The sequence below is a fragment of the Protopterus annectens genome, chromosome 7.part0 (genome assembly GCF_019279795.1).
Source record: "Protopterus annectens isolate FY-2018-M chromosome 7.part0, PAN1.0, whole genome shotgun sequence".
Classification (NCBI taxonomy): Eukaryota; Metazoa; Chordata; order Ceratodontiformes; family Protopteridae; genus Protopterus; species Protopterus annectens.
Window position 1 is genome coordinate 1,476,421,706 of NC_056739.1, and position 13,273 is coordinate 1,476,434,978.

The following is a 13,273-nucleotide window of genomic DNA, read 5'->3' on the forward strand; positions in this document are numbered from 1 at the left end:
TGTGTGCACTTATAAATGTAAATGTCCAAGTGTATTCACTGTTACAGTTCTGGTTACCCTCCATCCAGCCCCCACTGACTTCTCTTGGCTCTACCTTTCCTTCTTGTTGGCATATTTATTCTTTCTTGTGTATTTGCTTTTTGATGGGGGTTTACCATACCATTTAAGTGCTTCCTATTGTGAGAGCACCTGACATCTGAGGCAAGAAAAACTGATGTAATGGTGTCTGCTGCATGTTTTATACCCCTGACGACCTGACGTCAAGGAAGAAGCGACAACATCTGACGCAGAAATCCGAAAACTCCGGTATTCAGGCCGGCTGAGGGGCTACCTGCAGGCAGATAACCCAAATGTGATGACTGCAACAGTGAATACACTTGAACATCTACATTTATGGTAAGTGTATACAACTGTACTTTACAGAAATCTCAGTTTTCCCAGGACACTCAGGACTCACCTTCCCCCAGAGGCAGAGGGATTTATGATAGATGCCATCCTAGAGGCAGAGGGGGTCCGAGAAATTTCGGGTCTCGAGAACCGTTCTCGGCCAGACCTGCGCAGCAGCCCTGAGGGGCTGCCTAACTGCTCATCTCTGGAGGAAGTTGGGGGTCGAGTTTCGCTACACCCAGTGGAGTGGGAGTTTGTAACAGATCGTTGGGTGTTGCAAATTATATCCAGAGGTTATTCCATCCCGCTTATCGATCCCACCTCTCCTTACCAAATAACATCCCCAGACGTTCCACCTGTGCAAAGGGAGTTAGCAACCGTAGAAATAGACAAGCTGCTAAGAAAGCAAGTCATCCAACCCGCCCCCCTAGACCAATCTAGAGCGGGCATTTATTCCAGGTTCTTTTTAGTGCCAAAGAAAACAGGGGACATAAGACCCATTCTGGATCTAGCCACCTTGAACCATCAGTCTCAGCAAGTCATCACTGATCTCAGTCCAGGTTCTTGAATTCGTTGGGGCTCTGTTTGATACCATCCAAATGAAAGTTTACCTCACCCAAGAAAGGGTACACAACCTTAAGCATTCATGTCTTATACATTCTTCAGGCTCATCATCCCACAGCAGAGAGAGTTCTGCGGGCACTGGGGTCCATGTGGCAGCCACAATCAATCCACTACCCCTTGCGTGACTTCATTACAAATTAGACATTGTATCCAGGAATAGGGCATCCTTTGGCTCTGCGATGCTCTGAAATGTCTTTCCATAAGAGCCACCCAAGTGTTTGTAGCTGGGAACTCTGTCCCACAGATTGAAGACCAAATGAAGTCAACTACTTCCAATAAAGAAGTTATGTACTCACCATAACATTCCATCTGAGTAGTTGTACTTAATTTGTTTTCAACCACCCCCCCGACCTTGTCAGTATTGTCCTGGCCTATTTGGGAGATGAACATTCCAGAGGCGTCCCTTGGTATGCTTGGCTCGGGAATTTTGGGGGTGCCAGTAGTGCTAAGGTCTTCTTGGGTTCTGCTTATGTTTTGTTGAGCAGCAAACTTAATCTGAAGGGAGGAGACAGAGGCATTATGGGTAAGGGGAGGAGCTTGGAGCTCGGATCAGATGCTGCTTATGTGGTCGCGTTAGGTCCAATTCAGATCCATAGACCCACAGGTTGAAGACAAATTAAGTACAACTACTCAGATGGAACGTTATGGTGAGTGTATAACCTTTATTTTGAAGATGTTCGTAGTTTGCGTGCCCTAATTTAATAGGGGATGGGGATATTTTGAAAACATATTTGTTTCTTTGAGGGTTTTCATTAAAACAAAGTCTTGAAAAATGTGATATAGGTTCAAATGGAGATGAGAAGAAACAACTCTATGCAAGATCAGCCTGCCAAACATCAGTGTGTGCGTGTAACACAGAAGTTGGGACTACACATTCAAAAAAAAAAAACACACTCCTGTATAATAGGTGGGGGCAATAGCTTTTTTTATCATAATGACTACTTTATTATCTTGGAATGTCAGTGACCTTGCATGTATAGACAACAAGGGAAGAATATTGAATTATATTAAGAAATGCAAAGTACAAATAGTGCTGCAGGAGACATATTTGAAAAGAAATAGCCATATGAATTTGACAAAGGATTTTAGGATAGATATTCAGTAGAATATCAAGGATAAAGGAAAAGGGGAATAATTGTACTAATTGATAGTTGGGCTCCATCAGTGACAGAATAAGAATAAACAATGGTAGATTCATGGTAGCAATATGCTATTGGCAAGGCAGGCGGATTATGCTTCCATCAAAAACTGCTATTATGGAACATAAGAAATTTTTGGGAGAAATCAGCTTTCAGCAGAGAATATTTAAAGCTGGGGACTGGAACTTGATTTGCAGTAGTGAAGAAGTATTAGGGGGGTCTGGAAGGGAATATAAGAAGGAGATTTCTGAAGAAATCTATGAAAATATCTGGTGTAGAAGATATGAATTCAGTGGTAGGAACTCTGACGGAGTTTACATATTCCCCAAGGTACAATGACTGAGCTAGACTAGATGGAAATTATATTTCACAGGAACATTTGCATTTAATTGGAAACTTCTACACACATCCAATAACGATCTCAGGTTATGCAATAATAAACGCTAAGATAAAATTGCAGGATAATGAAGTAAAAATGAGTCACTGATGCTTTCTCGCCAACGTTTTAAAAAGAGGCATTTAAGGAATGAGTAGTCGAAATTATTCAAGTTATTAGGGAATATAAAAATATCTTCTGAAGTTATAGCTAGTGAATGGAATCAAAAGAAAATAGTTTAAAAACAGGTGAAAACAAAGAGAAAGGGAGATGGTTATGAAGTAATTTGAATTATTTAAAGGGTCTGACTAACATTAAAAGTTTTGCAGAATAAGGGAAATCTCACAGAACAAGATGAGGTGCGAATGCAGAGTGCTAAAGAGAAAATGAGGGAGTATCTGTATAATGTGCATGAGTTTAGAAAGATTGCTGTTTTTCTTAACTCCAGAACACAAAAACTTTTAGTGCAGCCACTTTAGCAGCAGAAAGTACCAAGGGTTGTTGCCAAACATAGGGAGCCTGTATCAAGAAACATAATCAGAAATCCTGTAGAGCTATTAGATATGTTTTGAAAATGTTATGAAAAGTTGTATAAAGCAGAGAAATGTGGAAATCAAGAAAGAGCACAAATGGAACTATTTATGGAGGACTTAATTATGCTAAGTTGAGGCAGATTGAAGCTCAGTAATGAACAGCTAAGATAGGGGATGAGATAAAAATGGTGATGTGTAAATCAATCTTCAACAAAGTCCTCCAAGAACACATGGTATTCCTGTAGAAATTTAGAGGGAAGAAAGTCTGTTCTAAAGGAGACTAAAAAAGCAAAATAGTGGAATGTCATGTATAGCAAAACAGAAAAGGTTTTCTGTCTGATGCCAGTCATTCTCTGCCCTCAAACTTAAAGCAGGTACTGGAATACCTCTCATCTTTTCAAAGATTCATGCTTCTGTCATCTCAGCGTGCCTACCAGTTGACTCATTTATTCAATTTCTGAAGGAGTTTATACACCACAGACCACCCAGAAGGGAGCCCCCTCTTCCATTTTTCATTATTAATATTTCTAATATGGTCTTGTATTCTTTTCTTAAGGGCATTCTTAGTTTCCCCAAAGTCAAGCAAGCCCACACGGCTAAGGAACTGCATATATTACTAATAATGTCGGACAGTCAATAAAAAGTCTGCTTAAAATTTTTTACCACTTATCAAAATTTTACTAACAAAAGAACAAATAGAAAAGTCTTCAATGTGTGTTTTTTTTCTAATTTGATGTCTTGTGATGTAGGGGGCATGCATACAAGAAGGCTAGCACTTGGGTGCAGCAAACCATTACCATCTGAGCTGTGCTTGATTGAATTGTATGGACAAAGGCTTAATGAAAATCGTAGGATCTTCAGTAGTGGATGCTGTCTTTTATTGCCTCCGTTATCTCCCCCATCCCCCAGAGAGCTGGCCTTCTGCTGCTCAAATTATTGTACCGTGCCTGACCCTTCGGTGCCCAGAATGCAAGTTCAACCCATGAAGGAAAGTGCTGTCTGAATACCACATTACTGGCTACAATATATATATTAATTTGCTTTATAAACATTTTTTGTAAATCTCGGTAAATGCTTTTAAAAATATATGTGAGGTTTGCATTAATTGCTTTCTACTTATGTGGGGAAGGCTGAGTTAATTAACATCTTGGAGTTTTCCAGTTCATGAAAGTATATTTTGTCAAAATAATACTCAGTTTTGCAAAATGTGCCATTTTACTCAATATTGGTGTTCACCTGATGGTGTTATACTTTACTGCTGGTGGTATGGGGGTTAAAGACTCCACATGCACTTCAGTAGCAGGGATCGCAACCCTCTCTACAAAAACACTTGTTTTTGCAGGGCACTTTCTGAAAATGAGTTTCTATAAAAGTGTCATTTTGATGTGAAACAATTAAGAAAAATAGCTTTAATCGAGATGGCCCTATCTGACCACAGGAGCCTTTTCTTTAGTTTGTGAAAGAGTAAGTGCTAGAAATTGCAAGTGTGTGTTTGTACCACTGACTGAAAAAGAATGTACAACTCACCAGTGTGATAAATTAAAATGGTGGTTGTTTGTCTTTCGGCTTTTTCCTGGTAAGGGGTCGCCACAGCGGAACTCCAGTCCGCTAATGATTGGCAGATTTTTACGAAACGCCGTGGTGCCAGCTCGACGTCCAGCCTTCAACGAAGGCACACCCATTTACACACGCATGTCTTTCAAACGCTACCCAACCACGGAGAGGACATGCAGACTCCACACAGAAGGCACTCCCAAGCCACGCCGAGAATCAAACGCGAGAACCTCTTGCTGTGAGGTAACAATGCTACCGCCGTACCACCGCAGCAGTATTGATGAATTAAAATGGTAACAGTTTGAAATATCGAGCAAGTCCCGAAACATGGAGACGGAATGGCTGACAAAACAGACTTATGTACAGTAAGTCTGAGATGGCCATTTACTAAAATATTTCTTTTTCTCTAAGGAATAAAAATCTGCGATAGTATATGTAAGCTTGGGGGGGACTTTCCGTCCTCCCCAATCAAGGGAGCAGAGGAGTTGCTCCCCTACAAAAAATAAGTATAAAAGAGAAGAGCAGTGTCCGAAGATTTACTGTTCTGAGTTTTTTAAATTTTTTTTGGTCTTTCAGTACTACATGACAAAGTGCCAATATTTTGGTAGGAAGCCATTAAAATAGCCATTCCTCCGTCCAAGAAGTTCTTAGTTTACCTTGCACCTGTTCTGACCCTTTCTTGAGGTTCTGCTGGTAAAAAGTATTTTACTGTATTTATAGTAAATAATTACTTGCTCTGGAGACTTGTAATAGCTCTTTGGAGAGAGACGTGCTAAGGGCCAAACTTACAGTTGCTTGCTTCTGTCATCTTGTTGTAGAATGGTGCTGGTTGATATTTTTCTGCTTGGTACTGGCCAAAATTTGAAGCATTTTCGTTAGCTTTAAAATTTGAAATAAGTTGGTGTTGCTGGCAAACTCTTTTGCTGCTTTGACTTTGCTGGTCTCCCCCTCACCGTAGCTTGTACAGATTAGCTGCTACTGTTAAGGGAGTGGTGCACTGTCAAGTGCTGACAGTAGTGAGACTGAACAAATATAAAGTAGAGGATTCTTGATGTGGAATGAGCACACATTTTTTGTGTATGTGAATAGCTGAAACTGTAATGTTTTCACGTGATGCGTCTCAGACTGCTCTGCGTTTTTCCTTGGAGTAACCCAATGATGTACTGCATTACATTAAAGAGAACCACACCCACAGACTCAAAAAAAAAAAAAGTTTATTTCATCATGGTTTGGTGTTTCCCACATTTTAATGCTACCCTGGGACTATTTACAGGTTTTTAAATATTTTTATACGTAATTTCTGAGTCTGACCACATATGGAGTCTGACATCTTGAAGTAATTCTGATTGTTTAGTCTGCCTGTCAGTATCCCACAATGCAGTGCTGTGCTTGTCTGTAAAAAAAATTACATCATACAGGTCTCTCGTCCTAAAGCTTCTGTCACTGCATTGATTTTACATTCATACACTGCTGTCTTTTAGTCTGTTTTAAATAACATTTCATGATGTTCAATGACTACTTAAATCATAAACCATGTAAATGCCACAGAACAGACCTTCAAAATGCTTTTTACTGCTGCTTCTTTTTAGAATGGCTCAACTGCAGTCTTTTGTGAAGCCTGACTTGTACTATAACTCCTCTCCTATCCCATTCACACCTTACTTCCCTAGCTGTCTAAGTGCTATGGGTAATTTGAGCTATCTGCTGTGATTGATGGCTCACAGCAAGAGACTTGACTCGTGTACAGTTTCCTTGTTCTAGCCTTTACTTTCTGTATGGGTAGGGGAAGGACTAGGGAGCTGTGACATCACAGCATGGGTGGGTTTTTAGGACGGTAGTGGTGATGTCAGTTTGGGGAGGGAAATGGCCAGAAAACTACCTGCATTCAGTGACCTTGATGACATCAGTGAATTGGAGACTACAGCAAACTTTTCCAGGGCGGGACAAAAGTTTTTTGAAAGTGAAACCACCACAGTACAGTAAGGTACTGTTATAGTGGAGAGAAACAGTCAATTTAAAATACTTTAAAAGCTGTATTGTTGTTTATTCATAGCAGGGACAGTAAACAGGGGAAAAAAGAGAAGTTGAGCATTTAGTAATAGAATCCCATTGTTGTCTTTTATTGAGTTCTGCCTCTACAGTTTGTAACTTGATGTCTCACTACATGCCATATTAAGTAACCTATATATATATATATATATATATATATATATATATATATATATATATATATATATATATAATCCTGTTTGTTGCAATATAAAATAAATGGTCTTTACTACTCATATCCTTCTACTTTGAAAATGTGCAGACTGTATTTCAAACTATTAAGTATGGTAAGCACTTTGTCTAAATTATACAGTCTTTTGTATTTTTTGATTGTGAAAATAGGTGAAGGCTGCCAGCCTAGCCAGATAAAATGTTGTAGATAATTTTGTCATTTGTAAATATTAATGTAAGCCCCAGGCTTGTCCTCTTAAATGTGGAAAGACTGCATTGGTTATTGAACTGCCAAAATGTAGCAGTGCACTCTGCTGTAAGAAAGCTAAGTCAAGCATTTTATGACTGTCTTTGATATCAAAATTCGGAGCAGATATGTCTAGAGGGAGGCATCCTGCCTATTGTTTTAAGACCAGATTTAATGGCTAGAATTTGCATGATAAATGTCCTTTATTGCTCTGGTTTCTGACCAGGTGTAAAGAATGTAAATGTCGTTTCTGTTAGCCTGGGAGCACTAGAGAAGTGTGAAGAACAATGTCATATGATGCAGCTCTGTGTTAACAATTTAAATAGGGAGAATGAGACCTCAGAGCATTTTGTCTTGAGAACATCCAGCATCACCAGCACTGCTTTGCTCTTTATGCAAGTTTATTTTAGAACTGTGCTTTCTCTTAGAAATACTAGGAATTATAGGAAGATTAGACTAAGCGTTTTTCTGTGATGTCAGAACTTTTCTACGGTATTATTTTAAGTATTTTTCTGTGATCTCTGAACTCTTGACTAGCACAGCGTAGTAAGAAGTATTGTTTTGTGTTTTTATTAAATATTTTTTAACTTTTCAACTGTGGCTGTTTTATGTAGAGTTAATTTAAGCTCTAAAGTGCATTGCATGTGTATAGTGATACTGTACCAAGTCAGTCTAATAAGCCTTGACTGTTCAGGCACACTTAACATTTGGATAATAATATTGCACAGTAACAATTGGACACCCTTTCTGAAGGGCCTTTGAGTAGCTGATATTAGTGGGTGGTGGCAGATGGCACTACCTTTTAGACTGGGCAGAAAAGGGGCACAACTGGCGAACATGTGCCAGCCTTCCCCAGGAGTGTATGCACGGTTGTATATAACTCTTCTCTCATTGTGTGTCAGCTACTTGGACAGGGACATGAAGCACTGGTTGGACAGAGGATGCTGTAGGTTTTAACTTGCCCACTAGGCTGAGATGTGGACCCTATAGCTGTGCCAGTGGGGGAGTCTTATTGGAGACCTGGAGAGAAAGGGAGAAACCAGCTCTAGACTGATCTGTGTGCTCCTAAGGGAAATTGTACTTTACTGTGTGTATTTATTATCCTTTCCCTATATGGACACCCCTCACTACTGTTAGTGGTGAGGATTGAGGCTCCTTGATTGCTGGGGAAGTGCACGGGTGTCACAGTGATTGTGTGTTGTTCCAGTAAAAATAGTTATTTGAAGGTCTCTCTCAGATGTTCATCGTGTTACCCTGCTGCAGTCATCACACTTGGGTTATCCTGCCGTCAGGCGGTCCCGCAGTCGGCCCGAATTCCAAAGTCTTGGTTCGGCGTCTGTTGCTGTTGCTTCTTCCCTGACGTCAGTGCATCAGGGGTATACAAGAGGCATCCAACGCCATTTTCTTCAGTCTTTCTTGCCGTGCGGTGTCCAAAGCTGAAGCAGTTCACAAGTGCCGGTCGGCCGACACATGAGATTTTCAATTTGAATTTCAGTCCAAAGTCTTCAGTAAAGTTAAGTACCCCGTTGAGGAACATTTTCTTGCCTCAGTCCGATGTCCGAAAAAGTTAACAATTGCATTTCTTGTGGGAAGCAAATACCTCATAAGGACTTCCATTCCTATTGCATTCCTTGCCTAGAACCAGATCACGATGTCACAGGTTGTCGGTTTTGCGCTAGGTTTAATAAACGCACTATCAAACGCCGTTTTGACTTCGCACAGCATTACTTTGGTAGGAAGTTCAATTATATCATGCCGTCGGAGCAGCCGACGACCGCAATTCATAAAAATCGCAAGGATAAGGACAGGCAACCTAGGAATAAGCCAGACCCTGAGGCCTCCAGGTGGGCCTGTCGCCGGTTCTCCGGTTTTCATTGAGGCGCCTACGCAGCCCCTGACCGCAGAGTTGGAACCCCAGACAGCTGCCGACTCCCACGCGGAGTCTACTAGGCCGACGCAGCCACCTATCGACACCGGAGCAGATTTAGACACCGGTGCAGAGGAAACACCTTCGGTTGCAGAAGGTGTCTTTAGACCGACTACACTCACCATTAAATCTTATGCTAAACTTAAAACTCCTTTAAAACCTAAGAAAACTGTTCATCAGTCTACAGGTCAAGGCCCCATGCCTAAGAAACAGATGCTTAAGATGGCTGAAGATTTAATTACCCTTATCAGGGGGTTCCCATCCCCCTCCTGATAAAAGACCAAGACAAGAGGAGGATTATGCATCCTCTGACCAGGTTTCTCTCTCCTCGGATTCTTCTGAGGAACAAGATTACAGTTTTCCACCTTATGAGGATTCTGATGCTAAAGACTCTATTCCCTCAGCATCTTCCCCCTGAAGACTACTCCTTTGGGGAAACATTACATACCATGAGGGAACATTTCCACTGGGAAGGCCAGGATTACTCGGATTCTAAGAAAAGGCTCAGAGAGTTCCTTCTATTACCTCAGCACAGACCTCTTGCTATTCCTCCTGTTTTAGATATTGTGGATGATGTCTACTTGGAGTCTAGTTTAAATCCAGACTCTCTACCTCCTGCTCCAGCCAAACCAGACAGTGATACTACAGAGTACCTGACTCACACAAATTATTTTATAAAAGCCCTGTAGCTGACCCAGAAACCATATCCCAGGGTCCTAAGGGAGCAAAGGCTTCTATGGCTAAAAATCCTGTGCCCTCTGAAAGAGATTCCAGAGCCCTAGATAGATGGGGAAAAAAAATATACACCTCTGCAACTCTGGCTATGAGAGCATTAAATTGCCAGTTTCACATGTTGAAATGTCAACAATTCCTGATGTCTTAGTTAAAACAAAAAATGAGCACACACACAGAACAGCCTGAGTTCAAGAAAATGCAGGATCCGTTGCATGCAGCTGAACAGGTGGGCAAGCATACTTTACAATGCGGATTTGATTCACTGGAAGCTTCCTGTAGAGCAGCTGTTACTGGCTCAGTCATTCGTAGACATGCTTGGTTAAAAGAGCAAACCCTCCCTGACCATGTTAAAGCAAAATTATTAGATGCACCTTTACAACAGGATGTATTTGGTGTCAAAGCAGAAGAGGTTTTAAAGAAAATGGAGGATAAGGCTAAATCTATGCAAACGGTCAAGGATTTCTTGCAGGTACAACCCCCTCGCTTCAGCAGAAATTGGCCAGCAAAAAGTTGGTCCTTTCCAGCTTCAGACAGATCATAGAGGGGCAAATACAGACGCCCAAGGGGCAGAGGTCAGTCACAGGGCCCTTACAAACCTCGCCAGTGGGGTTCTGCTACCCAGAAAGGAGGAGAAGACAGGCCCCAAGCTCTGCAGAAGGCAGATACAATGACTCTATCCTCAAACTACCAAGCAAATCTCTCCAGGCAACACCCTTGGGAGGAAAACTAACATTTTTGCCGACAACTGGCATATCACAAAAGACAAATGGGTTCTAAACATTGTCTCTCAAGGATACAGATTCCACTTTCATACCTTACCAAGGATCAAAGGAATGCCAAACCTGCCGCCAAATCAATGGGCAGAGGCACAAAAACAAATTACAGCTCTCATGAACATGAGAGCCATTCAACAGGTACCTACATTGGAGCAGGGACAAGGATTTTACTCAAGACTCTTCCTAGTTCCAAGAAAGGGCAAATCATGGAGGCCCATTCTGGATCTTTCAATTCTGAACACCTATCTGCAAGTACCAAAATTCAAGATGCTAACACTGCAGCAGCTTCTTCCCATGCTGGGCAAGAAGGCTTGGCTAGTCACTTTGGACCTCAAGGAGGCATACCTGCATGTCCCTATCAGACAGAATTGCAGAAGATACCTCCGCTTCATTGCAGGTTCAACGCATTATCAATTCTCTGCACTGCCCTTTGGCTTATCTACTGCGCCCAGGGTCTTCACAAAATGCCTGGCACCAGTAATTGCATAGTGCAGACAGAGGAATTCAAATATACCCATACCTGGACGACTGTCTTATTAAAGCAGAAAGCAAGGATATTCTTCTACAGCATCTGGCATTTGTCAAACACCTAAATTGCCTAGGGTACACAGTAAACGAAAAGAAATCAAAACTAGTGCCCTCACAAAACATAACATTCCTGGGTGCCAGCTTGAATACAACGGCCCAGATGGCTTCTCACACCAGACAAACAACGCCAACTGTTTCAATATTTCAAAATAATGGCAACAAAGACCCAACTCCCTGCAAGAAAAATTCTGCAGGCCTTGGGATTCATGGCATCTTGCATTCTACTAATACCATTTGCAAAACTGCATATGAGGAAATTACAATGGTACCTGAAAAGTGTATGGACTCGGCACAGCCACAGCTTGGAAACAATGATTCCACTCATTCCCTGCCTTCAACAGGAGTTTCTATGGTGGGCACAGGCATATCACCTCAACAAGGGTCAGCCTTTCACCTTACCCACAGCCAGGCAAACTGACAACAGATGCATCGGACTATGCCTGGGGAGCACACATGGCAGGACAGTGCATTCAGGGCAAATGGACTACAGATCAGACACCCCTGCATATCAATCAAAAAGAAATGCTAACAGCGCAGAATGCCCTAACAGCTTTCAAGGACCTTCTACACCCAGGACAACTACTAAGGACAGACAACACCACAGTTATGTGGTACATAAACAAGCAAGGGGGCACACATTCCTACCCTCTATGCAGGCAAGCAATGACCGTGTGGAACACTGCACTGTCTTACCAGGTTCAATTACAAGCACAATTCCTGCCAGGAAAGAAAAACACATTGGCAGATGACCTAAGCAGAAACATCATGGATCCACACGAATGGAAACTAGATCCACAAGTATTTGCAGTGATAGCTCAAAAATGGGGACGCCCAGACATAGATCTGTTTACAAGTCCCCACAACCACCAACTTCAAAAATTTTGCACAAGGACCTTCCATCCGCTAGCTTGAAAAGTGGACGCTCTCTCATTCAGTTGGAAGACATTGACAAGTGTATGCCTTCCCTCCACTGCCTCTTCTAGCAAAGGTACTGCTGAAAGTCTGATTAGAGAGGCCACAAATGATTCTAGTTGCACCAGATTGGCCACGCCAACATTGGTATCCAATTTTAAGGCCCAGGGCCCACCATGGATTTTGCCACAAATTCCTAACCTGCTCACCCAGCGAGACAATCTGTTTCTACACAGCCAGCTCAAGACTTTAAACCTGGCTGCATGGCAAATTACCTAAACAACCAGCCAACACCTTTATCCAAAGCTATTATGGATGTCATTCTGGAGGCCAGGAGGCCCAGCACCAGGAAAACCTATTCAGACAAATGGAAAAGATTTTGCTCCTGGAGCCGAACATTCCCCAGATTCTACAATATTTAACTGAGATGTTACACAAAGGACTTTCCTTTTCATCTATTAAGATCCACGCCTCAGCAATTTCAGCTCACTACAACACGGATCCTCCTTTATTTTCATATCCACTTCTAAGACAGTACCTCAGAGGGGCTAAGAACTTAAAACTGCCAAGGAGAGCTCCAACACCTACTTGGGATCTCAACATTGTGCTGGAAAAGCTTACACTGCTGCCCTTTGAACCAGCTTTTTCAACTGATTTAAAATTTCTTTCATGGAAAACTGCTCTACTACTAGCAATAACCTCAGCTAGAAGTGTCTCAGAGCTATAGGCACTAATGGCAGTGGAACCTTTCCTCATTTTTCATCAAGACAGAGTTTCTGTACGTACTAATCCTTCCTTTATGCCAAAGGTGGTATCCAGTGTGGCCCTAAACCAAACCATTCACTTGCCCACCTTCTTCCCAAATCCCCAGAATGAAGGAGAAAGACTCCTGCACTCTTTGGACATTCACAGGCAATTACGTTACTACTTGGATAAAACTTAGGCTTTCAGAAAAACTGACCAGCTCTTTGTAGCCTATGCTACAGGATCACAAGGAAAAGCCATCTCAAAACAGACCATTTCTAAATGGATAGGACATTGCATACGTTTCTGCTACACACATCATGGGAAACCAGTACCTGCTAACATAAGGTCCCACTCCACCAGGGCTAAAGCTACATCAGCAGCCTTTCTCAGGGGAGTGCCAACCAAGGATATTCTGGAAGCTGCTACTTGGAGTTCATTGCACATCTTCGCCAAACACCATCACTTACCTCTTTACTCTAAGACTAAAGCTGGTTTTGCCACTGCAGTT

The 13,273-nt window shown here is 41.9% G+C and overlaps 1 protein-coding gene across 1 annotated transcript in view; it reads left to right on the forward strand.

Moving 5' to 3' along the window:
- PLXNB1 (plexin B1) overlaps positions 1-13,273 on the forward strand; it is a 3,809,096-nt gene that overhangs the window by 977,292 nt on the left and 2,818,531 nt on the right. The gene's annotated exons all lie outside the window — the stretch shown is intronic.